Raw genomic sequence first — 26,073 nt, forward strand, 5'->3', positions numbered from 1 at the left:
TTATTTTGTCTTTCTTCTGGGTCTGCATACTTGAGTTGCACACAGTATGTGACAAGTCTTTGGTCCAACTATCAAAAAAGTCCAAACTCTATTGGGACCTCCAAATCTTGGCACTGCACATTTTAAATATGCATACTTGGATAACAAGTAACCTTAAGTTATTATTTTCGCAATACTACATACACATTTTTTTGTTTTAAGTTGTTATGTTATTTTTAAAATGTTACATCTTCATTTAAATGAAATTGTGTGTTTGCTCCAGCTTTTTGCATTTTTTCTTAAATAATTTGAGTTTTACTTTAAAAATGGTAAAATCTGAATGAGAAGCCATTACGCAGTTGGCTCGTTGGTCTAGGGGTATGATTCTCGCTTTGGGTGCGAGAGGTCTCTGGTTCAAATCCCGGACGAGCCTATGTTTTCATGTACTTCTATAGTCCTTAATATCTGATAGTATTTAATAGCATTTTAAAATACTCACTAATGTATACAAACAGGTTTACTTACAATTTCATTAATATACATAAAAAAGACATGCACAGTGGGCTCGTTGGTCAAGGGGTATAATTCTTGCTTAGGGTGCGAGAGATCCCTGGTACAAATCCCGGATGAGCCCATCTTTTACAGGTATATACTTATGCATACTTAGTAAAATGTCAAGCATTTGGTGGTATATTGGGTAAACTATAGATTCCATTTTGTCTAAGTAACCTTGAGTGGCTTAAAAGTCTCATTTTGACAAACAAAAAACTGTCAAAATGAAATTACAGGTTTTTCTCTTACCTTTCTTTTGTCTAAGTAACCCTGAGTGGCTTAAAAGAATAGTCTCATTATGACTAACAAAAAGATCAACAATAAATTGCAGGTGTTTATTTTGTCTTTCTTCTGGGTCTGCATGCTTGAGTTGCACACAGTATGTGACAAGTCTTAGGTTCCAATTATCAAAAAAGTCCAAACTTTATTAGGACCTCTAAATCTTGGCACTGCACATTTTAAATATGCATACTTGGATAACAAGTAACCTTAAGTTATTATTTTCGCAATACTACATACACATTTTTTTGTTTTAAGTTGTTATTTTTAAAATGTTACATCTTCATTTAAATGAAATTGTGTGTTTGCTCCAGCTTTTTGCATTTTTTCTTAAATAATTTGAGTTTTACTTTAAAAATGGTAAAATCTGAATGAAAAGCCATTACGCAGTTGGCTCGTTGGTCTAGGGGTATGATTCTCGCTTTGGGTGCGAGAGGTCCCGGGTTCAAATCCCAGACGAGCCCATGTTTTCATGTACTTTTATAGTCCTTAATATCTGATAGTATTTAATAGCATTTTAAAATACTCACTAATGTATACAAACAGGTTTACTTACAATTTCATTACTATACATAAAAAAGACATGCACAGTGGGCTCGTTGGTCAAGGGGTATAATTCTTGCTTAGGGTGCGAGAGATCCCTGGTACAAATCCCGGATGAGCCCATCTTTTACAGGCATATACTTATGCAAACTTAGTAAAATGTCAAGCATTTGGTGGTATATTGGGTACACTATAGATTCCATTTTGTCTAAGTAACCTTGAGTGGCTATAAAGTCTCATTTTGACAAACAAAAAACTGTCAAAATGAAATTACAGGTTTTTCTCTTACCTTTCTTTTGTCTAAGTAACCCTGAGTGGCTTAAAAGAATAGTCTCATTATGACTAACAAAAAGATCAACAATAAATTGCAGGTGTTTATTTTGTCTTTCTTCTGGGTCTGCATGCTTGAGTTGCACACAGTATGTGACAAGTCTTTGGTCCAACTATCAAAAAAGTCCAAACTCTATTGGGACCTCCAAATCTTGGCACTGCACATTTTAAATATGCATACTTGGATAACAAGTAACCTTAAGTTATTATTTTCGCAATACTACATACACATTTTTTTGTTTTAAGTTGTTATTTTTAAAATGTTACATCTTCATTTAAATGAAATTGTGTGTTTGCTCCAGCTTTTTGCATTTTTTCTTAAATAATTTGAGTTTTACTTTAAAAATGGTAAAATCTGAATGAAAAGCCATTATGCAGTTGGCTCGTTGGTCTAGGGGTATGATTCTCGCTTTGGGTGCGAGAGGTCCCGGGTTCAAATCCCAGACGAGCCCATGTTTTCATGTACTTTTATAGTCCTTAATATCTGATAGTATTTAATAGCATTTTAAAATACTCACTAATGTATACAAACAGGTTTACTTACAATTTCATTACTATACATAAAAAAGACATGCACAGTGGGCTCGTTGGTCAAGGGGTATAATTCTTGCTTAGGGTGCGAGAGATCCCTGGTACAAATCCCGGATGAGCCCATCTTTTACAGGTATATACTTATGCATACTTAGTAAAATGTCAAGCATTTGGTGGTATATTGGGTAAACTATAGATTCCATTTTGTCTAAGGTACCTTGAGTGGCTTAAAAGTCTCATTTTGACAAACAAAAAACTGTCAAAATGAAATTACAGGTTTTTCTCTTACCTTTCTTTTGTCTAAGTAACCCTGAGTGGCTTAAAAGAATAGTCTCATTATGACTAACAAAAAGATCAACAATAAATTGCAGGTGTTTATTTTGTCTTTCTTCTGGGTCTGCATACTTGAGTTGCACACAGTATGTGACAAGTCTTTGGTCCAACTATCAAAAAAGTCCAAACTCTATTGGGACCTCCAAATCTTGGCACTGCACATTTTAAATATGCATACTTGGATAACAAGTAACCTTAAGTTATTATTTTCGCAATACTACATACACATTTTTTTGTTTTAAGTTGTTATGTTATTTTTAAAATGTTACATCTTCATTTAAATGAAATTGTGTGTTTGCTCCAGCTTTTTGCATTTTTTCTTAAATAATTTGAGTTTTACTTTAAAAATGGTAAAATCTGAATGAGAAGCCATTACGCAGTTGGCTCGTTGGTCTAGGGGTATGATTCTCGCTTTGGGTGCGAGAGGTCTCTGGTTCAAATCCCGGACGAGCCTATGTTTTCATGTACTTCTATAGTCCTTAATATCTGATAGTATTTAATAGCATTTTAAAATACTCACTAATGTATACAAACAGGTTTACTTACAATTTCATTAATATACATAAAAAAGACATGCACAGTGGGCTCGTTGGTCAAGGGGTATAATTCTTGCTTAGGGTGCGAGAGATCCCTGGTACAAATCCCGGATGAGCCCATCTTTTACAGGTATATACTTATGCATACTTAGTAAAATGTCAAGCATTTGGTGGTATATTGGGTAAACTATAGATTCCATTTTGTCTAAGTAACCTTGAGTGGCTTAAAAGTCTCATTTTGACAAACAAAAAACTGTCAAAATGAAATTACAGGTTTTTCTCTTACCTTTCTTTTGTCTAAGTAACCCTGAGTGGCTTAAAAGAATAGTCTCATTATGACTAACAAAAAGATCAACAATAAATTGCAGGTGTTTATTTTGTCTTTCTTCTGGGTCTGCATGCTTGAGTTGCACACAGTATGTGACAAGTCTTAGGTTCCAATTATCAAAAAAGTCCAAACTTTATTAGGACCTCTAAATCTTGGCACTGCACATTTTAAATATGCATACTTGGATAACAAGTAACCTTAAGTTATTATTTTCGCAATACTACATACACATTTTTTTGTTTTAAGTTGTTATTTTTAAAATGTTACATCTTCATTTAAATGAAATTGTGTGTTTGCTCCAGCTTTTTGCATTTTTTCTTAAATAATTTGAGTTTTACTTTAAAAATGGTAAAATCTGAATGAAAAGCCATTACGCAGTTGGCTCGTTGGTCTAGGGGTATGATTCTCGCTTTGGGTGCGAGAGGTCCCGGGTTCAAATCCCAGACGAGCCCATGTTTTCATGTACTTTTATAGTCCTTAATATCTGATAGTATTTAATAGCATTTTAAAATACTCACTAATGTATACAAACAGGTTTACTTACAATTTCATTACTATACATAAAAAAGACATGCACAGTGGGCTCGTTGGTCAAGGGGTATAATTCTTGCTTAGGGTGCGAGAGATCCCTGGTACAAATCCCGGATGAGCCCATCTTTTACAGGCATATACTTATGCAAACTTAGTAAAATGTCAAGCATTTGGTGGTATATTGGGTACACTATAGATTCCATTTTGTCTAAGTAACCTTGAGTGGCTATAAAGTCTCATTTTGACAAACAAAAAACTGTCAAAATGAAATTACAGGTTTTTCTCTTACCTTTCTTTTGTCTAAGTAACCCTGAGTGGCTTAAAAGAATAGTCTCATTATGACTAACAAAAAGATCAACAATAAATTGCAGGTGTTTATTTTGTCTTTCTTCTGGGTCTGCATGCTTGAGTTGCACACAGTATGTGACAAGTCTTTGGTCCAACTATCAAAAAAGTCCAAACTCTATTGGGACCTCCAAATCTTGGCACTGCACATTTTAAATATGCATACTTGGATAACAAGTAACCTTAAGTTATTATTTTCGCAATACTACATACACATTTTTTTGTTTTAAGTTGTTATGTTATTTTTAAAATGTTACATCTTCATTTAAATGAAATTGTGTGTTTGCTCCAGCTTTTTGCATTTTTTCTTAAATAATTTGAGTTTTACTTTAAAAATGGTAAAATCTGAATGAGAAGCCATTACGCAGTTGGCTCGTTGGTCTAGGGGTATGATTCTCGCTTTGGGTGCGAGAGGTCTCGGGTTCAAATCCCGGACGAGCCTATGTTTTCATGTACTTTTATAGTCCTTAATATCTGATAGTATTTAATAGCATTTTAAAATACTCACTAATGTATACAAACAGGTTTACTTACAATTTCATTAATATACATAAAAAAGACATGCACAGTGGGCTCGTTGGTCAAGGGGTATAATTCTTGCTTAGGGTGCGAGAGATCCCTGGTACAAATCCCGGATGAGCCCATCTTTTACAGGTATATACTTATGCATACTTAGTAAAATGTCAAGCATTTGGTGGTATATTGGGTAAACTATAGGATCCATTTTGTCTAAGTAACCTTGAGTGGCTTAAAAGTCTCATTTTGACAAACAAAAAACTGTCAAAATGAAATTACAGGTTTTTCTCTTACCTTTCTTTTGTCTAAGTAACCCTGAGTGGCTTAAAAGAATAGTCTCATTATGACTAACAAAAAGATCAACAATAAATTGCAGGTGTTTATTTTGTCTTTCTTCTGGGTCTGCATGCTTGAGTTGCACACAGTATGTGACAAGTCTTAGGTTCCAATTATCAAAAAAGTCCAAACTTTATTAGGACCTCTAAATCTTGGCACTGCACATTTTAAATATGCATACTTGGATAACAAGTAACCTTAAGTTATTATTTTCGCAATACTACATACACATTTTTTTGTTTTAAGTTGTTATTTTTAAAATGTTACATCTTCATTTAAATGAAATTGTGTGTTTGCTCCAGCTTTTTGCATTTTTTCTTAAATAATTTGAGTTTTACTTTAAAAATGGTAAAATCTGAATGAGAAGCCATTACGCAGTTGGCTCGTTGGTCTAGGGGTATGATTCTCGCTTTGGGTGCGAGAGGTCTCGGGTTCAAATCCCGGACGAGCCTATGTTTTCATGTACTTTTATAGTCCTTAATATCTGATAGTATTTAATAGCATTTTAAAATACTCACTAATGTATACAAACAGGTTTACTTACAATTTCATTAATATACATAAAAAAGACATGCACAGTGGGCTCGTTGGTCAAGGGGTATAATTCTTGCTTAGGGTGCGAGAGATCCCTGGTACAAATCCCGGATGAGCCCATCTTTTACAGGTATATACTTATGCATACTTAGTAAAATGTCAAGCATTTGGTGGTATATTGGGTAAACTATAGATTCCATTTTGTCTAAGTAACCTTGAGTGGCTTAAAAGTCTCATTTTGACAAACAAAAAACTGTCAAAATGAAATTACAGGTTTTTCTCTTACCTTTCTTTTGTCTAAGTAACCCTGAGTGGCTTAAAAGAATAGTCTCATTATGACTAACAAAAAGATCAACAATAAATTGCAGGTGTTTATTTTGTCTTTCTTCTGGGTCTGCATGCTTGAGTTGCACACAGTATGTGACAAGTCTTAGGTTCCAATTATCAAAAAAGTCCAAACTTTATTAGGACCTCTAAATCTTGGCACTGCACATTTTAAATATGCATACTTGGATAACAAGTAACCTTAAGTTATTATTTTCGCAATACTACATACACATTTTTTTGTTTTAAGTTGTTATTTTTAAAATGTTACATCTTCATTTAAATGAAATTGTGTGTTTGCTCCAGCTTTTTGCATTTTTTCTTAAATAATTTGAGTTTTACTTTAAAAATGGTAAAATCTGAATGAAAACTAATTATGCAGTTGGCTCGTTGGTCTAGGGGTATGATTCTCGCTTTGGGTGCGAGAGGTCCCGGGTTCAAATCCCAGACGAGCCCATGTTTTCATGTACTTTTATAGTCCTTAATATCTGATAGTATTTAATAGCATTTTAAAATACTCACTAATGTATACAAACAGGTTTACTTACAATTTCATTACTATACATAAAAAAGACATGCACAGTGGGCTCGTTGGTCAAGGGGTATAATTCTTGCTTAGGGTGCGAGAGATCCCTGGTACAAATCCCGGATGAGCCCATCTTTTACAGGTATATACTTATGCATACTTAGTAAAATGTCAAGCATTTGGTGGTATATTGGGTAAACTATAGATTCCATTTTGTCTAAGGTACCTTGAGTGGCTTACAAGTCTCATTTTGACAAACAAAAAACTGTCAAAATGAAATTACAGGTTTTTCTCTTACCTTTCTTTTGTCTAAGTAACCCTGAGTGGCTTAAAAGAATAGTCTCATTATGACTAACAAAAAGATCAACAATAAATTGCAGGTGTTTATTTTGTCTTTCTTCTGGGTCTGCATACTTGAGTTGCACACAGTATGTGACAAGTCTTTGGTCCAACTATCAAAAAAGTCCAAACTCTATTGGGACCTCCAAATCTTGGCACTGCACATTTTAAATATGCATACTTGGATAACAAGTAACCTTAAGTTATTATTTTCGCAATACTACATACACATTTTTTTGTTTTAAGTTGTTATGTTATTTTTAAAATGTTACATCTTCATTTAAATGAAATTGTGTGTTTGCTCCAGCTTTTTGCATTTTTTCTTAAATAATTTGAGTTTTACTTTAAAAATGGTAAAATCTGAATGAGAAGCCATTACGCAGTTGGCTCGTTGGTCTAGGGGTATGATTCTCGCTTTGGGTGCGAGAGGTCTCGGGTTCAAATCCCGGACGAGCCTATGTTTTCATGTACTTTTATAGTCCTTAATATCTGATAGTATTTAATAGCATTTTAAAATACTCACTAATGTATACAAACAGGTTTACTTACAATTTCATTACTATACATAAAAAAGACATGCACAGTGGGCTCGTTGGTCAAGGGGTATAATTCTTGCTAAGGGTGCGAGAGATCCCTGGTACAAATCCCGGATGAGCCCATCTTTTACAGGCATATACTTATGCAAACTTAGTAAAATGTCAAGCATTTGGTGGTATATTGGGTACACTATAGATTCCATTTTGTCTAAGTAACCTTGAGTGGCTATAAAGTCTCATTTTGACAAACAAAAAACTGTCAAAATGAAATTACAGGTTTTTCTCTTACCTTTCTTTTGTCTAAGTAACCCTGAGTGGCTTAAAAGAATAGTCTCATTATGACTAACAAAAAGATCAACAATAAATTGCAGGTGTTTATTTTGTCTTTCTTCTGGGTCTGCATGCTTGAGTTGCAAACAGTATGTGACAAGTCTTAGGTTCCAACTATCAAAAAAGTCCAAACTCTATTGGGACCTCTAAATCTTGGCACTGCACATTTTAAATATGCATACTTGGATAGCAAGTAACCTTAAGTTATTATTTTCGCAATACTACATACACATTTTGTTGTTTTAAGTTGTTATGTTATTTTTAAAAGGTTACATCTTCATTAAATGAAATTGTGTGTTTGCTCCAGCTTTTTGCATTTTTTCTTAAATAATTTGAGTTTTACTTTAAAAATGGTAAAATCTGAATGAGAGTTTATTATGCAGTTGGCTCGTTGGTCTAGGGGTATGATTCTCGCTTTGGGACGAGCCCATGGTTTCATATACTTTTATAGTCCTTAATATCTGATAGTATTTAATAGCATTTTAAAATACTCACTAATGTATACAAACAGGTTTACTTACAATTTCATTAATATACATAAAAAAGACATGCACAGTGGGATCGTTGGTCAAGGGGTATAATTCTTGCTTAGGGTGCGAGAGATCCCTGGTACAAATCCCGGATGAGCCCATCTTTTACAGGTATAAACTTATGCATACTTAGTAAAATGTCAAGCATTTGGTGGTATATTGGGTAAACTATAGATTCCATTTTGTCTAAGTAACCTTGAGTGGCTTAAAAGTCTCATTTTGACAAACAAAAAACTGTCAAAATGAAATTACAGGTTTTTCTCTTACCTTTCTTTTGTCTAAGTAACCCTGAGTGGCTTAAAAGAATAGTCTCATTATGACTAACAAAAAGATCAACAATAAATTGCAGGTGTTTATTTTGTCTTTCTTCTGGGTCTGCATGCTTGAGTTGCACACAGTATGTGACAAGTCTTAGGTTCTAATTATCAAAAAAGTCCAAACTTTATTGGGACCTCTAAATCTTGGCACTGCACATTTTAAATATGCATACTTGGATAACAAGTAACCTTAAGTTATTATTTTCGCAATACTACATACACATTTTTTTGTTTTAAGTTGTTATTTTTAAAATGTTACATCTTCATTAAATGAAATTGTGTGTTTGCTCCAGCTTTTTGCATTTTTTCTTAAATAATTTGAGTTTTACTTTAAAAATGGTAAAATCTGAATGAAAAGCCATTACGCAGTTGGCTCGTTGGTTTAGGGGTATGATTCTCGCTTTGGGTGTGGGAGGTCCCGGGTTCAAATCCCGGACGAGCCCATGTTTTCATGTACTTTTATAGTCCTTAATATCTGATAGTATTTAATAGCATTTTAAAATACTCACTAATGTATACAAACAGGTTTACTTACAATTTCATTACTATACATAAAAAAGACATGCACAGTGGGCTCGTTGGTCAAGGGGTATAATTCTTGCTTAGGGTGCGAGAGATCCCTGGTACAAATCCCGGATGAGCCCATCTTTTACAGGTATATACTTATGCATACTTAGTAAAATGTCAAGCATTTGGTGGTATATTGGGTAAACTATAGATTCCATTTTGTCTAAGGTACCTTGAGTGGCTTAAAAGTCTCATTTTGACAAACAAAAAACTGTCAAAATGAAATTACAGGTTTTTCTCTTACCTTTCTTTTGTCTAAGTAACCCTGAGTGGCTTAAAAGAATAGTCTCATTATGACTAACAAAAAGATCAACAATAAATTGCAGGTGTTTATTTTGTCTTTCTTCTGGGTCTGCATACTTGAGTTGCACACAGTATGTGACAAGTCTTTGGTCCAACTATCAAAAAAGTCCAAACTCTATTAGGACCTCCAAATCTTGGCACTGCACATTTTAAATATGCATACTTGGATAACAAGTAACCTTAAGTTATTATTTTCGCAATACTACATACACATTTTTTTGTTTTAAGTTGTTATGTTATTTTTAAAATGTTACATCTTCATTTAAATGAAATTGTGTGTTTGCTCCAGCTTTTTGCATTTTTTCTTAAATAATTTGAGTTTTACTTTAAAAATGGTAAAATCTGAATGAGAAGCCATTACGCAGTTGGCTCGTTGGTCTAGGGGTATGATTCTCGCTTTGGGTGCGAGAGGTCTCGGGTTCAAATCCCGGACGAGCCTATGTTTTCATGTACTTTTATAGTCCTTAATATCTGATAGTATTTAATAGCATTTTAAAATACTCACTAATGTATACAAACAGGTTTACTTACAATTTCATTAATATACATAAAAAAGACATGCACAGTGGGCTCGTTGGTCAAGGGGTATAATTCTTGCTTAGGGTGCGAGAGATCCCTGGTACAAATCCCGGATGAGCCCATCTTTTACAGGTATATACTTATGCATACTTAGTAAAATGTCAAGCATTTGGTGGTATATTGGGTAAACTATAGATTCCATTTTGTCTAAGTAACCTTGAGTGGCTTAAAAGTCTCATTTTGACAAACAAAAAACTGTCAAAATGAAATTACAGGTTTTTCTCTTACCTTTCTTTTGTCTAAGTAACCCTGAGTGGCTTAAAAGAATAGTCTCATTATGACTAACAAAAAGATCAACAATAAATTGCAGGTGTTTATTTTGTCTTTCTTCTGGGTCTGCATGCTTGAGTTGCACACAGTATGTGACAAGTCTTAGGTTCCAATTATCAAAAAAGTCCAAACTTTATTAGGACCTCTAAATCTTGGCACTGCACATTTTAAATATGCATACTTGGATAACAAGTAACCTTAAGTTATTATTTTCGCAATACTACATACACATTTTTTTGTTTTAAGTTGTTATTTTTAAAATGTTACATCTTCATTTAAATTAAATTGTGTGTTTGCTCCAGCTTTTTGCATTTTTTCTTAAATAATTTGAGTTTTACTTTAAAAATGGTAAAATCTGAATGAAAAGCCATTACGCAGTTGGCTCGTTGGTCTAGGGGTATGATTCTCGCTTTGGGTGCGAGAGGTCCCGGGTTCAAATCCCAGACGAGCCCATGTTTTCATGTACTTTTATAGTCCTTAATATCTGATAGTATTTAATAGCATTTTAAAATACTCACTAATGTATACAAACAGGTTTACTTACAATTTCATTACTATACATAAAAAAGACATGCACAGTGGGCTCGTTGGTCAAGGGGTATAATTCTTGCTTAGGGTGCGAGAGATCCCTGGTACAAATCCCGGATGAGCCCATCTTTTACAGGCATATACTTATGCAAACTTAATAAAATGTCAAGCATTTGGTGGTATATTGGGTACACTATAGATTCCATTTTGTCTAAGTAACCTTGAGTGGCTATAAAGTCTCATTTTGACAAACAAAAAACTGTCAAAATGAAATTACAGGTTTTTCTCTTACCTTTCTTTTGTCTAAGTAACCCTGAGTGGCTTAAAAGAATAGTCTCATTATGACTAACAAAAAGATCAACAATAAATTGCAGGTGTTTATTTTGTCTTTCTTCTGGGTCTGCATGCTTGAGTTGCACACAGTATGTGACAAGTCTTAGGTTCCAACTATCAAAAAAGTCCAAACTCTATTGGGACCTCTAAATCTTGGCACTGCACATTTTAAATATGCATACTTGGATAGCAAGTAACCTTAAGTTATTATTTTCGCAATACTACATACACATTTTGTTGTTTTAAGTTGTTAGGTTATTTTTAAAACGTTACATCTTCATTAAATGAAATTGTGTGTTTGCTCCAGCTTTTTGCATTTTTTCTTAAATAATTTGAGTTTTACTTTAAAAATGGTAAAATCTGAATGAGAGTTTATTATGCAGTTGGCTCGTTGGTCTAGGGGTATGATTCTCGCTTTGGGTGCGAGAGGTCCCGGGTTCAAATCCCGGACGAGCCCATGGTTTCATATACTTTTATAGTCCTTAATATCTGATAGTATTTAATAGCATTTTAAAATACTCACTAATGTATACAAACAGGTTTACTTACAATTTCATTAATATACATAAAAAAGACATGCACAGTGGGATCGTTGGTCAAGGGGTATAATTCTTGCTTAGGGTGCGAGAGATCCCTGGTACAAATCCCGGATGAGCCCATCTTTTACAGGTATAAACTTATGCATACTTAGTAAAATGTCAAGCATTTGGTGGTATATTGGGTAAACTATAGATTCCATTTTGTCTAAGTAACCTTGAGTGGCTTAAAAGTCTCATTTTGACAAACAAAAAACTGTCAAAATGAAATTACAGGTTTTTCTCTTACCTTTCTTTTGTCTAAGTAACCCTGAGTGGCTTAAAAGAATAGTCTCATTATGACTAACAAAAAGATCAACAATAAATTGCAGGTGTTTATTTTGTCTTTCTTCTGGGTCTGCATGCTTGAGTTGCACACAGTATGTGACAAGTCTTAGGTTCTAATTATCAAAAAAGTCCAAACTTTATTGGGACCTCTAAATCTTGGCACTGCACATTTTAAATATGCATACTTGGATAACAAGTAACCTTAAGTTATTATTTTCGCAATACTACATACACATTTTTTTGTTTTAAGTTGTTATTTTTAAAATGTTACATCTTCATTAAATGAAATTGTGTGTTTGCTCCAGCTTTTTGCATTTTTTCTTAAATAATTTGAGTTTTACTTTAAAAATGGTAAAATCTGAATGAAAAGCCATTACGCAGTTGGCTCGTTGGTCTAGGGGTATGATTCTCGCTTTGGGTGTGGGAGGTCACGGGTTCAAATCCCGGACGAGCCCATGTTTTCATGTACTTTTATAGTCCTTAATATCTGATAGTATTTAATAGCATTTTAAAATACTCACTAATGTATACAAACAGGTTTACTTACAATTTCATTACTATACATAAAAAAGACATGCACAGTGGGCTCGTTGGTCAAGGGGTATAATTCTTGCTTAGGGTGCGAGAGATCCCTGGTACAAATCCCGGATGAGCCCATCTTTTACAGGTATATACTTATGCATACTTAGTAAAATGTCAAGCATTTGGTGGTATATTGGGTAAACTATAGATTCCATTTTGTCTAAGGTACCTTGAGTGGCTTAAAAGTCTCATTTTGACAAACAAAAAACTGTCAAAATGAAATTACAGGTTTTTCTCTTACCTTTCTTTTGTCTAAGTAACCCTGAGTGGCTTAAAAGAATAGTCTCATTATGACTAACAAAAAGATCAACAATAAATTGCAGGTGTTTATTTTGTCTTTCTTCTGGGTCTGCATACTTGAGTTGCACACAGTATGTGACAAGTCTTTGGTCCAACTATCAAAAAAGTCCAAACTCTATTGGGACCTCCAAATCTTGGCACTGCACATTTTAAATATGCATACTTGGATAACAAGTAACCTTAAGTTATTATTTTCGCAATACTACATACACATTTTTTTGTTTTAAGTTGTTATGTTATTTTTAAAATGTTACATCTTCATTTAAATGAAATTGTGTGTTTGCTCCAGCTTTTTGCATTTTTTCTTAAATAATTTGAGTTTTACTTTAAAAATGGTAAAATCTGAATGAGAAGCCATTACGCAGTTGGCTCGTTGGTCTAGGGGTATGATTCTCGCTTTGGGTGCGAGAGGTCTCGGGTTCAAATCCCGGACGAGCCTATGTTTTCATGTACTTTTATAGTCCTTAATATCTGATAGTATTTAATAGCATTTTAAAATACTCACTAATGTATACAAACAGGTTTACTTACAATTTCATTAATATACATAAAAAAGACATGCACAGTGGGCTCGTTGGTCAAGGGGTATAATTCTTGCTTAGGGTGCGAGAGATCCCTGGTACAAATCCCGGATGAGCCCATCTTTTACAGGTATAAACTTATGCATACTTAGTAAAATGTCAAGCATTTGGTGGTATATTGGGTAAACTATAGATTCCATTTTGTCTAAGTAACCTTGAGTGGCTTAAAAGTCTCATTTTGACAAACAAAAAACTGTCAAAATGAAATTACAGGTTTTTCTCTTACCTTTCTTTTGTCTAAGTAACCCTGAGTGGCTTAAAAGAATAGTCTCATTATGACTAACAAAAAGATCAACAATAAATTGCAGGTGTTTATTTTGTCTTTCTTCTGGGTCTGCATGCTTGAGTTGCACACAGTATGTGACAAGTCTTAGGTTCCAATTATCAAAAAAGTCCAAACTTTATTAGGACCTCTAAATCTTGGCACTGCACATTTTAAATATGCATACTTGGATAACAAGTAACCTTAAGTTATTATTTTCGCAATACTACATACACATTTTTTTGTTTTAAGTTGTTATTTTTAAAATGTTACATCTTCATTTAAATGAAATTGTGTGTTTGCTCCAGCTTTTTGCATTTTTTCTTAAATAATTTGAGTTTTACTTTAAAAATGGTAAAATCTGAATGAAAAGCCATTACGCAGTTGGCTCGTTGGTCTAGGGGTATGATTCTCGCTTTGGGTGCGAGAGGTCCCGGGTTCAAATCCCAGACGAGCCCATGTTTTCATGTACTTTTATAGTCCTTAATATCTGATAGTATTTAATAGCATTTTAAAATACTCACTAATGTATACAAACAGGTTTACTTACAATTTCATTACTATACATAAAAAAGACATGCACAGTGGGCTCGTTGGTCAAGGGGTATAATTCTTGCTTAGGGTGCGAGAGATCCCTGGTACAAATCCCGGATGAGCCCATCTTTTACAGGCATATACTTATGCAAACTTAATAAAATGTCAAGCATTTGGTGGTATATTGGGTACACTATAGATTCCATTTTGTCTAAGTAACCTTGAGTGGCTATAAAGTCTCATTTTGACAAACAAAAAACTGTCAAAATGAAATTACAGGTTTTTCTCTTACCTTTCTTTTGTCTAAGTAACCCTGAGTGGCTTAAAAGAATAGTCTCATTATGACTAACAAAAAGATCAACAATAAATTGCAGGTGTTTATTTTGTCTTTCTTCTGGGTCTGCATGCTTGAGTTGCAAACAGTATGTGACAAGTCTTAGGTTCCAACTATCAAAAAAGTCCAAACTCTATTGGGACCTCTAAATCTTGGCACTGCACATTTTAAATATGCATACTTGGATAGCAAGTAACCTTAAGTTATTATTTTCGCAATACTACATACACATTTTGTTGTTTTAAGTTGTTATGTTATTTTTAAAAGGTTACATCTTCATTAAATGAAATTGTGTGTTTGCTCCAGCTTTTTGCATTTTTTCTTAAATAATTTGAGTTTTACTTTAAAAATGGTAAAATCTGAATGAGAGTTTATTATGCAGTTGGCTCGTTGGTCTAGGGGTATGATTCTCGCTTTGGGTGCGAGAGGTCCCGGGTTCAAATCCCGGACGAGCCCATGGTTTCATATACTTTTATAGTCCTTAATATCTGATAGTATTTAATAGCATTTTAAAATACTCACTAATGTATACAAACAGGTTTACTTACAATTTCATTAATATACATAAAAAAGACATGCACAGTGGGATCGTTGGTCAAGGGGTATAATTCTTGCTTAGGGTGCGAGAGATCCCTGGTACAAATCCCGGATGAGCCCATCTTTTACAGGTATAAACTTATGCATACTTAGTAAAATGTCAAGCATTTGGTGGTATATTGGGTAAACTATAGATTCCATTTTGTCTAAGTAACCTTGAGTGGCTTAAAAGTCTCATTTTGACAAACAAAAAACTGTCAAAATGAAATTACAGGTTTTTCTCTTACCTTTCTTTTGTCTAAGTAACCCTGAGTGGCTTAAAAGAATAGTCTCATTATGACTAACAAAAAGATCAACAATAAATTGCAGGTGTTTATTTTGTCTTTCTTCTGGGTCTGCATGCTTGAGTTGCACACAGTATGTGACAAGTCTTAGGTTCTAATTATCAAAAAAGTCCAAACTTTATTGGGACCTCTAAATCTTGGCACTGCACATTTTAAATATGCATACTTGGATAACAAGTAACCTTAAGTTATTATTTTCGCAATACTACATACACATTTTTTTGTTTTAAGTTGTTATTTTTAAAATGTTACATCTTCATTAAATGAAATTGTGTGTTTGCTCCAGCTTTTTGCATTTTTTCTTAAATAATTTGAGTTTTACTTTAAAAATGGTAAAATCTGAATGAAAAGCCATTACGCAGTTGGCTCGTTGGTCTAGGGGTATGATTCTCGCTTTGGGTGTGGGAGGTCCCGGGTTCAAATCCCGGACGAGCCCATGTTTTCATGTACTTTTATAGTCCTTAATATCTGATAGTATTTAATAGCATTTTAAAATACTCACTAATGTATACAAACAGGTTTACTTACAATTTCATTACTATACATAAAAAAGACATGCACAGTGGGCTCGTTGGTCAAGGGGTATAATTCTTGCTTAGGGTGCGAGAGATCCCTGGTACAAATCCCGGATGAGCCCATCTTTTACAGGTATATACTTATGCATACTTAGTTAAATGTCAAGTATTTGGTGGTATATTGGGTAAACTATAGATTCCATTTTGTCTAAGGTACCTTGAGTTTCTTAAAAGTCTCATTTTGACAAACAAAAAACTGTCAAAATGAAATTACAGGTTTTTCTCTTACCTTTCTTTTGTCTAAGTAACCCTGAGTGGCTTAAAAGAATAGTCTCATTATGACTAACAAAAAGATCAACAATTAATTGCAGGTGTTTATTTTGTCTTTCTTCTGGGTCTGCATACTTGAGTTGCACACAGTATGTGACAAGTCTTTGGTCCAACTATCAAAAAAGTCCAAACTCTATTGGGACCTCCAAATCTTGGCACTGCACATTTTAAATATGCATACTTGGATAACAAGTAACCGTAAGTTATTATTTTCGCAATACTACATACACATTTTTTTGTTTTAAGTTGTTATGTTATTTTTAAAATGTTACATCTTCATTTAAATGAAATTGTGTGTTTGCTCCAGCTTTTTGCATTTTTTCTTAAATAATTTGAGTTTTACTTTAAAAATGGTAAAATCTGAATGAGAAGCCATTACGCAGTTGGCTCGTTGGTCTAGGGGTATGATTCTCGCTTTGGGTGCGAGAGGTCTCGGGTTCAAATCCCGGACGAGCCTATGTTTTCATGTACTTTTATAGTCCTTAATATCTGATAGTATTTAATAGCATTTTAAAATACTCACTAATGTATACAAACAGGTTTACTTACAATTTCATTAATATACATAAAAAAGACATGCACAGTGGGCTCGTTGCTCAAGGGGTATAATTCTTGCTTAGGGTGCGAGAGATCCCTGGTACAAATCCCGGATGAGCCCATCTTTTACAGGCATATACTTATGCAAACTTAGTAAAATGTCAAGCATTTGGTGGTATATTGGGTACACTATAGATTCCATTTTGTCTAAGTAACCTTGAGTGGCTATAAAGTCTCATTTTGACAAACAAAAAACTGTCAAAATGAAATTACAGGTTTTTCTCTTACCTTTCTTTTGTCTAAGTAACCCTGAGTGGCTTAAAAGAATAGTCTCATTATGACTAACAAAAAGATCAACAATAAATTGCAGGTGTTTATTTTGTCTTTCTTCTGGGTCTGCATGCTTGAGTTGCAAACAGTATGTGACAAGTCTTAGGTTCCAACTATCAAAAAAGTCCAAACTCTATTGGGACCTCTAAATCTTGGCACTGCACATTTTAAATATGCATACTTGGATAGCAAGTAACCTTAAGTTATTATTTTCGCAATACTACATACACATTTTGTTGTTTTAAGTTGTTGTTATTTTTAAAACGTTACATCTTCATTAAATGAAATTGTGTGTTTGCTCCAGCTTTTTGCATTTTTTCTTAAATAATTTGAGTTTTACTTTAAAAATGGTAAAATCTGAATGAGAGTTTATTATGCAGTTGGCTCGTTGGTCTAGGGGTATGATTCTCGCTTTGGGTGCGAGAGGTCCCGAGTTCAAATCCTGGACGAGCCCATGGTTTCATATACTTTTATAGTCCTTAATATCTGATAGTATTTAATAGCATTTTAAAATACTCACTAATGTATACAAACAGGTTTACTTACAATTTCATTAATATACATAAAAAAGACATGCACAGTGGGATCGTTGGTCAAGGGGTATAATTCTTGCTTAGGGTGCGAGAGATCCCTGGTACAAATCCCGGATGAGCCCATCTTTTACAGGTATAAACTTATGCATAGTTAGTAAAATGTCAAGCATTTGGTGGTATATTGGGTAAACTATAGATTCCATTTTGTCTAAGTAACCTTGAGTGGCTTAAAAGTCTCATTTTGACAAACAAAAAACTGTCAAAATGAAATTACAGGTTTTTCTCTTACCTTTCTTTTGTCTAAGTAACCCTGAGTGGCTTAAAAGAATAGTCTCATTATGACTAACAAAAAGATCAACAATACATTGCAGGTGTTTATTTTGTCTTTCTTCTGGGTCTGCATGCTTGAGTTGCACACAGTATGTGACAAGTCTTAGGTTCCAACTATCAAAAAGGTCCAAACTCTATTGGGACCTCTAAATCTTGGCACTGCACATTTTAAATATGCATACTTGGATGACAAGTAACCTTAAGTTATTATTTTCGCAATACTACATACACATTTTTGTTTTAAGTTGTTATGTTATTTTTAAAATGTTACATCTTCATTTAAATGAAATTGTGTGTTTGCTCCAGCTTTTTGCATTTTTTCTTAAATAATTTGAGTTTTACTTTAAAAATGGTAAAATCTGAATGAGAAGCCATTACGCAGTTGGCTCGTTGGTCTAGGGGTATGATTCTCGCTTTGGGTGCGAGAGGTCTCGGGTTCAAATCCCGGACGAGCCCATGGTTTCATATACTTTTATAGTCCTTAATATCTGATAGTATTTAATAGCATTTTAAAATACTCACTAATGTATACAAACAGGTTTACTTACAATTTCATTAATATACATAAAAAAGACATGCACAGTGGGATCGTTGGTCAAGGGGTATAATTCTTGCTTAGGGTGCGAGAGATCCCTGGTACAAATCCCGGATGAGCCCATCTTTTACAGGTATAAACTTATGCATACTTAGTAAAATGTCAAGCATTTGGTGGTATATTGGGTAAACTATAGATTCCATTTTGTCTAAGTAACCTTGAGTGGCTTAAAAGTCTCATTTTGACAAACAAAAAACTGTCAAAATGAAATTACAGGTTTTTCTCTTACCTTTCTTTTGTCTAAGTAACCCTGAGTGGCTTAAAAGAATAGTCTCATTATGACTAACAAAAAGATCAACAATAAATTGCAGGTGTTTATTTTGTCTTTCTTCTGGGTCTGCATGCTTGAGTTGCACACAGTATGTGACAAGTCTTAGGTTCTAATTATCAAAAAAGTCCAAACTTTATTGGGACCTCTAAATCTTGGCACTGCACATTTTAAATATGCATACTTGGATAACAAGTAACCTTAAGTTATTATTTTCGCAATACTACATACACATTTTTTTGTTTTAAGTTGTTATTTTTAAAATGTTACATCTTCATTAAATGAAATTGTGTGTTTGCTCCAGCTTTTTGCATTTTTTCTTAAATAATTTGAGTTTTACTTTAAAAATGGTAAAATCTGAATGAAAAACCATTACGCAGTTGGCTCGTTGGTCTAGGGGTATGATTCTCGCTTTGGGTGTGGGAGGTCCCGGGTTCAAATCCCGGACGAGCCCATGTTTTCATGTACTTTTATAGTCCTTAATATCTGATAGTATTTAATAGCATTTTAAAATACTCACTAATGTATACAAACAGGTTTACTTACAATTTCATTACTATACATAAAAAAGACATGCACAGTGGGCTCGTTGGTCAAGGGGTATAATTCTTGCTTAGGGTGCGAGAGATCCCTGGTACAAATCCGGGATGAGCCCATCTTTTACAGGTATATACTTATGCATACTTAGTTAAATGTCAAGCATTTGGTGGTATATTGGGTAAACTATAGATTCCATTTTGTCTAAGGTACCTTGAGTTTCTTAAAAGTCTCATTTTGACAAACAAAAAACTGTCAAAATGAAATTACAGGTTTTTCTCTTACCTTTCTTTTGTCTAAGTAACCCTGAGTGGCTTAAAAGAATAGTCTCATTATGACTAACAAAAAGATCAACAATTAATTGCAGGTGTTTATTTTGTCTTTCTTCTGGGTCTGCATACTTGAGTTGCACACAGTATGTGACAAGTCTTTGGTCCAACTATCAAAAAAGTCCAAACTCTATTGGGACCTCCAAATCTTGGCACTGCACATTTTAAATATGCATACTTGGATAACAAGTAACCGTAAGTTATTATTTTCGCAATACTACATACACATTTTTTTGTTTTAAGTTGTTATGTTATTTTTAAAATGTTACATCTTCATTTAAATGAAATTGTGTGTTTGCTCCAGCTTTTTGCATTTTTTCTTAAATAATTTGAGTTTTACTTTAAAAATGGTAAAATCTGAATGAGAAGCCATTACGCAGTTGGCTCGTTGGTCTAGGGGTATGATTCTCGCTTTGGGTGCGAGAGGTCTCGGGTTCAAATCCCGGACGAGCCTATGTTTTCATGTACTTTTATAGTCCTTAATATCTGATAGTATTTAATAGCATTTTAAAATACTCACTAATGTATACAAACAGGTTTACTTACAATTTCATTAATATACATAAAAAAGACATGCACAGTGGGCTCGTTGCTCAAGGGGTATAATTCTTGCTTAGGGTGCGAGAGATCCCTGGTACAAATCCCGGATGAGCCCATCTTTTACAGGCATATACTTATGCAAACTTAGTAAAATGTCAAGCATTTGGTGGTATATTGGGTACACTATAGATTCCATTTTGTCTAAGTAACCTTGAGTGGCTATAAAGTCTCATTTTGACAAACAAAAAACTGTCAAAATGAAATTACAGGTTTTTCTCTTACCTTTCTTTTGTCTAAGTAACCCTGAGTGGCTTAAAAGAATAGTCTCATTATGACTAACAAAAAGATCAACAATAAATTGCAGGTGTTTGTTTTGTCTTTCTTCTGGGTCTGCATGCTTGAGTTGCAAACAGTATGTGACAAGTCTTAGGTTCCAACTATCAAAAAAGTCCAAACTCTATTGGGACCTCTAAATCTTGGCACTGCACATTTTAAATATGCATACTTGGATAGCAAGTAACCTTAAGTTATTATTTTCGCAATACTACATACACATTTTGTTGTTTTAAGTTGTTATGTTATTTTTAAAACGTTACATCTTCATTAAATGAAATTGTGTGTTTGCTCCAGCTTTTTGCATTTTTTCTTAAATAATTTGAGTTTTACTTTAAAAATGGTAAAATCTGAATGAGAGTTTGTTATGCAGTTGGCTCGTTGGTCTAGGGGTATGATTCTCGCTTTGGGTGCGAGAGGTCCCGAGTTCAAATCCTGGACGAGCCCATGGTTTCATATACTTTTATAGTCCTTAATATCTGATAGTATTTAATAGCATTTTAAAATACTCACTAATGTATACAAACAGGTTTACTTACAATTTCATTACTATACATAAAAAAGACATGCACAGTGGGCTCGTTGGTCAAGGGGTATAATTCTTGCTTAGGGTGCGAGAGATCCCTGGTACAAATCCGGGATGAGCCCATCTTTTACAGGTATATACTTATGCATACTTAGTTAAATGTCAAGCATTTGGTGGTATATTGGGTAAACTATAGATTCCATTTTGTCTAAGGTACCTTGAGTTTCTTAAAAGTCTCATTTTGACAAACAAAAAACTGTCAAAATGAAATTACAGGTTTTTCTCTTACCTTTCTTTTGTCTAAGTAACCCTGAGTGGCTTAAAAGAATAGTCTCATTATGACTAACAAAAAGATCAACAATTAATTGCAGGTGTTTATTTTGTCTTTCTTCTGGGTCTGCATACTTGAGTTGCACACAGTATGTGACAAGTCTTTGGTCCAACTATCAAAAAAGTCCAAACTCTATTGGGACCTCCAAATCTTGGCACTGCACATTTTAAATATGCATACTTGGATAACAAGTAACCGTAAGTTATTATTTTCGCAATACTACATACACATTTTTTTGTTTTAAGTTGTTATGTTATTTTTAAAATGTTACATCTTCATTTAAATGAAATTGTGTGTTTGCTCCAGCTTTTTGCATTTTTTCTTAAATAATTTGAGTTTTACTTTAAAAATGGTAAAATCTGAATGAGAAGCCATTACGCAGTTGGCTCGTTGGTCTAGGGGTATGATTCTCGCTTTGGGTGCGGGAGGTCTCGGGTTCAAATCCCGGACGAGCCTATGTTTTCATGTACTTTTATAGTCATTAATATCTGATAGTATTTAATAGCATTTTAAAATACTCACTAATGTATACAAACAGGTTTACTTACAATTTCATTAATATACATAAAAAAGACATGCACAGTGGGCTCGTTGCTCAAGGGGTATAATTCTTGCTTAGGGTGCGAGAGATCCCTGGTACAAATCCCGGATGAGCCCATCTTTTACAGGCATATACTTATGCAAACTTAGTAAAATGTCAAGCATTTGGTGGTATATTGGGTACACTATAGATTCCATTTTGTCTAAGTAACCTTGAGTGGCTATAAAGTCTCATTTTGACAAACAAAAAACTGTCAAAATGAAATTACAGGTTTTTCTCTTACCTTTCTTTTGTCTAAGTAACCCTGAGTGGCTTAAAAGAATAGTCTCATTATGACTAACAAAAAGATCAACAATAAATTGCAGGTGTTTATTTTGTCTTTCTTCTGGGTCTGCATGCTTGAGTTGCAAACAGTATGTGACAAGTCTTAGGTTCCAACTATCAAAAAAGTCCAAACTCTATTGGGACCTCTAAATCTTGGCACTGCACATTTTAAATATGCATACTTGGATAGCAAGTAACCTTAAGTTATTATTTTCGCAATACTACATACACATTTTGTTGTTTTAAGTTGTTATGTTATTTTTAAAACGTTACATCTTCATTAAATGAAATTGTGTGTTTGCTCCAGCTTTTTGCATTTTTTCTTAAATAATTTGAGTTTTACTTTAAAAATGGTAAAATCTGAAAGAGAGTTTATTATGCAGTTGGCTCGTTGGTCTAGGGGTATGATTCTCGCTTTGGGTGCGAGAGGTCCCGAGTTCAAATCCTGGACGAGCCCATGGTTTCATATACTTTTATAGTCCTTAATATCTGATAGTATTTAATAGCATTTTAAAATACTCACTAATGTATACAAACAGGTTTACTTACAATTTCATTAATATACATAAAAAAGACATGCACAGTGGGATCGTTGGTCAAGGGGTATAATTCTTGCTTAGGGTGCGAGAGATCCCTGGTACAAATCCCGGATGAGCCCATCTTTTACAGGTATAAACTTATGCATACTTAGTAAAATGTCAAGCATTTGGTGGTATATTGGGTAAACTATAGATTCCATTTTGTCTAAGTAACCTTGAGTGGCTTAAAAGTCTAATTTTGACAAACAAAAAACTGTCAAAATGAAATTACAGGTTTTTCTCTTACCTTTCTTTTGTCTAAGTAACCCTGAGTGGCTTAAAAGAATAGTCTCATTATGACAAACAAAAAGATCAACAATACATTGCAGGTGTTTATTTTGTCTTTCTTCTGGGTCTGCATGCTTGAGTTGCACACAGTATGTGACAAGTCTTAGGTTCCAACTATCAAAAAGGTCCAAACTCTATTGGGACCTCTAAATCTTGGCACTGCACATTTTAAATATGCATACTTGGATGACAAGTAACCTTAAGTTATTATTTTCGCAATACTACATACACATTTTTGTTTTAAGTTGTTATGTTATTTTTAAAATGTTACATCTTCATTTAAATGAAATTGTGTGTTTGCTCCAGCTTTTTGCATTTTTTCTTAAATAATTTGAGTTTTACTTTAAAAAAGGTAAAATCTGAATGAGAAGCCATTACGCAGTTGGCTCGTTGGTCTAGGGGTATGATTCTCGCTTTGGGTGCGAGAGGTCTCGGGTTCAAATCCCGGACGAGCCTATGTTTTCATGTACTTTTATAGTATTTAATATCTGATAGTATTTAATAGCATTTTAAAATACTCACTAATGTATACAAACAGGTTTACTTACAATTTCATTAATATACATAAAAAAGACATGCACAGTGGGCTCGTTGGTCAAGGGGTATAATTCTTGCTTTGGGTGCGAGAGATCCCTGGTACAAATCCCGGATGAGCCCATCTTTTACAGGTATATACTTATGCATACTTAGTAAAATGTCAAGCATTTGGTGGTATATTGGGTAAACTATGGATTCCATTTTGTCTAAGTAACCTTGAGTGGCTTAAAAGTCTCATTTTGACAAACAAAAAACTGTCAAAATGAAATTACAGGTTTTTCTCTTACCTTTCTTTTGTCTAAGTAACCCTGAGTGGCTTAAAAGAATAGTCTCATTATGACTAACAAAAAGATCAACAATAAATTGCAGGTGTTTATTTTGTCTTTCTTCTGGGTCTGCATGCTTGAGTTGCAAACAGTATGTGACAAGTCTTAGGTTCCAACTATCAAAAAAGTCCAAACTCTATTGGGACCTCTAAATCTTGGCACTGCACATTTTAAATATGCATACTTGGATAGCAAGTAACCTTAAGTTATTATTTTCGCAATACTACATACACATTTTGTTGTTTTAAGTTGTTATGTTATTTTTAAAAGGTTACATCTTCATTAAATGAAATTGTGTGTTTGCTCCAGCTTTTTGCATTTTTTCTTAAATAATTTGAGTTTTATTTTAAAAATGGTAAAATCTGAATGAGAGTTTATTATGCAGTTGGCTCGTTGGTCTAGGGGTATGATTCTCGCTTTGGGTGCGAGAGGTCCTGGGTTCAAATCCCGGACGAGCCCATGGTTTCATATACTTTTATAGTCCTTAATATCTGATAGTATTTAATAGCATTTTAAAATACTCACTAATGTATACAAACAGGTTTACTTACAATTTCATTAATATACATAAAAAAGACATGCACAGTGGGATCGTTGGTCAAGGGGTATAATTCTTGCTTAGGGTGCGAGAGATCCCTGGTACAAATCCCGGATGAGCCCATCTTTTACAGGTATAAACTTATGCATACTTAGTAAAATGTCAAGCATTTGGTGGTATATTGGGTAAACTATAGATTCCATTTTGTCTAAGTAACCTTGAGTGGCTTAAAAGTCTCATTTTGACAAACAAAAAACTGTCAAAATGAAATTACAGGTTTTTCTCTTACCTTTCTTTTGTCTAAGTAACCCTGAGTGGCTTAAAAGAATAGTCTCATTATGACTAACAAAAAGATCAACAATAAATTGCAGGTGTTTATTTTGTCTTTCTTCTGGGTCTGCATGCTTGAGTTGCACACAGTATGTGACAAGTCTTAGGTTCTAATTATCAAAAAAGTCCAAACTTTATTGGGACCTCTAAATCTTGGCACTGCACATTTTAAATATGCATACTTGGATAACAAGTAACCTTAAGTTATTATTTTCGCAATACTACATACACATTTTTTTGTTTTAAGTTGTTATTTTTAAAATGTTACATCTTCATTAAATGAAATTGTGTGTTTGCTCCAGCTTTTTGCATTTTTTCTTAAATAATTTGAGTTTTACTTTAAAAATGGTAAAATCTGAATGAAAAGCCATTACGCAGTTGGCTCGTTGGTCTAGGGGTATGATTCTCGCTTTGGGTGTGGGAGGTCCCGGGTTCAAATCCCGGACGAGCCCATGTTTTCATGTACTTTTATAGTCCTTAATATCTGATAGTATTTAATAGCATTTTAAAATACTCACTAATGTATACAAACAGGTTTACTTACAATTTCATTACTATACATAAAAAAGACATGCACAGTGGGCTCGTTGGTCAAGGGGTATAATTCTTGCTTAGGGTGCGAGAAATCCCTGGTACAAATCCCGGATGAGCCCATCTTTTACAGGTATATACTTATGCATACTTAGTAAAATGTCAAGCATTTGGTGGTATATTGGGTAAACTATAGATTCCATTTTGTCTAAGGTACCTTGAGTGGCTTAAAAGTCTCATTTTGACAAACAAAAAACTGTCAAAATGAAATTACAGGTTTTTCTCTTACCTTTCTTTTGTCTAAGTAACCCTGAGTGGCTTAAAAGAATAGTCTCATTATGACTAACAAAAAGATCAACAATAAATTGCAGGTGTTTATTTTGTCTTTCTTCTGGGTCTGCATACTTGAGTTGCACACAGTATGTGACAAGTCTTTGGTCCAACTATCAAAAAAGTCCAAACTCTATTGGGACCTCCAAATCTTGGCACTGCACATTTTAAATATGCATACTTGGATGACAAGTAACCTTAAGTTATTATTTTCGCAATACTAC

General features: G+C 33.8%; 28 non-coding genes across 28 annotated transcripts; all 28 read left to right on the forward strand.

Moving 5' to 3' along the window:
- The first annotated feature begins 340 nt into the window (after positions 1–340).
- TRNAP-UGG (transfer RNA proline (anticodon UGG)) lies at positions 341–412 on the forward strand. Its single transcript has one exon. It is a non-coding gene; the product is annotated as a tRNA-Pro (tRNA).
- A 790-nt stretch (positions 413–1,202) lies between these two features.
- On the forward strand, positions 1,203–1,274 carry TRNAP-UGG (transfer RNA proline (anticodon UGG)). Its single transcript has one exon. It is a non-coding gene; the product is annotated as a tRNA-Pro (tRNA).
- Positions 1,275–2,063: 789 nt separating this feature from the next.
- On the forward strand, positions 2,064–2,135 carry TRNAP-UGG (transfer RNA proline (anticodon UGG)). Its single transcript has one exon. It is a non-coding gene; the product is annotated as a tRNA-Pro (tRNA).
- Positions 2,136–2,929: 794 nt separating this feature from the next.
- TRNAP-UGG (transfer RNA proline (anticodon UGG)) lies at positions 2,930–3,001 on the forward strand. Its single transcript has one exon. It is a non-coding gene; the product is annotated as a tRNA-Pro (tRNA).
- A 790-nt stretch (positions 3,002–3,791) lies between these two features.
- On the forward strand, positions 3,792–3,863 carry TRNAP-UGG (transfer RNA proline (anticodon UGG)). The gene has a single exon. It is a non-coding gene; the product is annotated as a tRNA-Pro (tRNA).
- Positions 3,864–4,657: 794 nt separating this feature from the next.
- On the forward strand, positions 4,658–4,729 carry TRNAP-UGG (transfer RNA proline (anticodon UGG)). Its single transcript has one exon. It is a non-coding gene; the product is annotated as a tRNA-Pro (tRNA).
- A 790-nt stretch (positions 4,730–5,519) lies between these two features.
- On the forward strand, positions 5,520–5,591 carry TRNAP-UGG (transfer RNA proline (anticodon UGG)). The gene has a single exon. It is a non-coding gene; the product is annotated as a tRNA-Pro (tRNA).
- A 790-nt stretch (positions 5,592–6,381) lies between these two features.
- On the forward strand, positions 6,382–6,453 carry TRNAP-UGG (transfer RNA proline (anticodon UGG)). Its single transcript has one exon. It is a non-coding gene; the product is annotated as a tRNA-Pro (tRNA).
- A 794-nt stretch (positions 6,454–7,247) lies between these two features.
- TRNAP-UGG (transfer RNA proline (anticodon UGG)) lies at positions 7,248–7,319 on the forward strand. Its single transcript has one exon. It is a non-coding gene; the product is annotated as a tRNA-Pro (tRNA).
- A 1,627-nt stretch (positions 7,320–8,946) lies between these two features.
- TRNAP-UGG (transfer RNA proline (anticodon UGG)) lies at positions 8,947–9,018 on the forward strand. Its single transcript has one exon. It is a non-coding gene; the product is annotated as a tRNA-Pro (tRNA).
- A 794-nt stretch (positions 9,019–9,812) lies between these two features.
- On the forward strand, positions 9,813–9,884 carry TRNAP-UGG (transfer RNA proline (anticodon UGG)). Its single transcript has one exon. It is a non-coding gene; the product is annotated as a tRNA-Pro (tRNA).
- Positions 9,885–10,674: 790 nt separating this feature from the next.
- On the forward strand, positions 10,675–10,746 carry TRNAP-UGG (transfer RNA proline (anticodon UGG)). The gene has a single exon. It is a non-coding gene; the product is annotated as a tRNA-Pro (tRNA).
- Positions 10,747–11,540: 794 nt separating this feature from the next.
- Positions 11,541–11,612, forward strand: TRNAP-UGG (transfer RNA proline (anticodon UGG)). The gene has a single exon. It is a non-coding gene; the product is annotated as a tRNA-Pro (tRNA).
- Positions 11,613–13,267: 1,655 nt separating this feature from the next.
- TRNAP-UGG (transfer RNA proline (anticodon UGG)) lies at positions 13,268–13,339 on the forward strand. The gene has a single exon. It is a non-coding gene; the product is annotated as a tRNA-Pro (tRNA).
- Positions 13,340–14,129: 790 nt separating this feature from the next.
- Positions 14,130–14,201, forward strand: TRNAP-UGG (transfer RNA proline (anticodon UGG)). The gene has a single exon. It is a non-coding gene; the product is annotated as a tRNA-Pro (tRNA).
- Positions 14,202–14,995: 794 nt separating this feature from the next.
- Positions 14,996–15,067, forward strand: TRNAP-UGG (transfer RNA proline (anticodon UGG)). Its single transcript has one exon. It is a non-coding gene; the product is annotated as a tRNA-Pro (tRNA).
- A 789-nt stretch (positions 15,068–15,856) lies between these two features.
- TRNAP-UGG (transfer RNA proline (anticodon UGG)) lies at positions 15,857–15,928 on the forward strand. Its single transcript has one exon. It is a non-coding gene; the product is annotated as a tRNA-Pro (tRNA).
- A 794-nt stretch (positions 15,929–16,722) lies between these two features.
- On the forward strand, positions 16,723–16,794 carry TRNAP-UGG (transfer RNA proline (anticodon UGG)). Its single transcript has one exon. It is a non-coding gene; the product is annotated as a tRNA-Pro (tRNA).
- A 792-nt stretch (positions 16,795–17,586) lies between these two features.
- TRNAP-UGG (transfer RNA proline (anticodon UGG)) lies at positions 17,587–17,658 on the forward strand. The gene has a single exon. It is a non-coding gene; the product is annotated as a tRNA-Pro (tRNA).
- A 793-nt stretch (positions 17,659–18,451) lies between these two features.
- On the forward strand, positions 18,452–18,523 carry TRNAP-UGG (transfer RNA proline (anticodon UGG)). Its single transcript has one exon. It is a non-coding gene; the product is annotated as a tRNA-Pro (tRNA).
- Positions 18,524–19,312: 789 nt separating this feature from the next.
- TRNAP-UGG (transfer RNA proline (anticodon UGG)) lies at positions 19,313–19,384 on the forward strand. Its single transcript has one exon. It is a non-coding gene; the product is annotated as a tRNA-Pro (tRNA).
- A 794-nt stretch (positions 19,385–20,178) lies between these two features.
- On the forward strand, positions 20,179–20,250 carry TRNAP-UGG (transfer RNA proline (anticodon UGG)). The gene has a single exon. It is a non-coding gene; the product is annotated as a tRNA-Pro (tRNA).
- Positions 20,251–21,044: 794 nt separating this feature from the next.
- TRNAP-UGG (transfer RNA proline (anticodon UGG)) lies at positions 21,045–21,116 on the forward strand. The gene has a single exon. It is a non-coding gene; the product is annotated as a tRNA-Pro (tRNA).
- Positions 21,117–21,910: 794 nt separating this feature from the next.
- On the forward strand, positions 21,911–21,982 carry TRNAP-UGG (transfer RNA proline (anticodon UGG)). Its single transcript has one exon. It is a non-coding gene; the product is annotated as a tRNA-Pro (tRNA).
- A 794-nt stretch (positions 21,983–22,776) lies between these two features.
- Positions 22,777–22,848, forward strand: TRNAP-UGG (transfer RNA proline (anticodon UGG)). The gene has a single exon. It is a non-coding gene; the product is annotated as a tRNA-Pro (tRNA).
- Positions 22,849–23,641: 793 nt separating this feature from the next.
- On the forward strand, positions 23,642–23,713 carry TRNAP-UGG (transfer RNA proline (anticodon UGG)). Its single transcript has one exon. It is a non-coding gene; the product is annotated as a tRNA-Pro (tRNA).
- A 794-nt stretch (positions 23,714–24,507) lies between these two features.
- Positions 24,508–24,579, forward strand: TRNAP-UGG (transfer RNA proline (anticodon UGG)). Its single transcript has one exon. It is a non-coding gene; the product is annotated as a tRNA-Pro (tRNA).
- A 789-nt stretch (positions 24,580–25,368) lies between these two features.
- TRNAP-UGG (transfer RNA proline (anticodon UGG)) lies at positions 25,369–25,440 on the forward strand. The gene has a single exon. It is a non-coding gene; the product is annotated as a tRNA-Pro (tRNA).
- Positions 25,441–26,073: the final 633 nt, after the last annotated feature.

Source organism: Pseudophryne corroboree, chromosome 3, assembly GCF_028390025.1.
Source record: "Pseudophryne corroboree isolate aPseCor3 chromosome 3, aPseCor3.hap2, whole genome shotgun sequence".
Taxonomy (NCBI): domain Eukaryota; kingdom Metazoa; phylum Chordata; class Amphibia; order Anura; family Myobatrachidae; genus Pseudophryne; species Pseudophryne corroboree.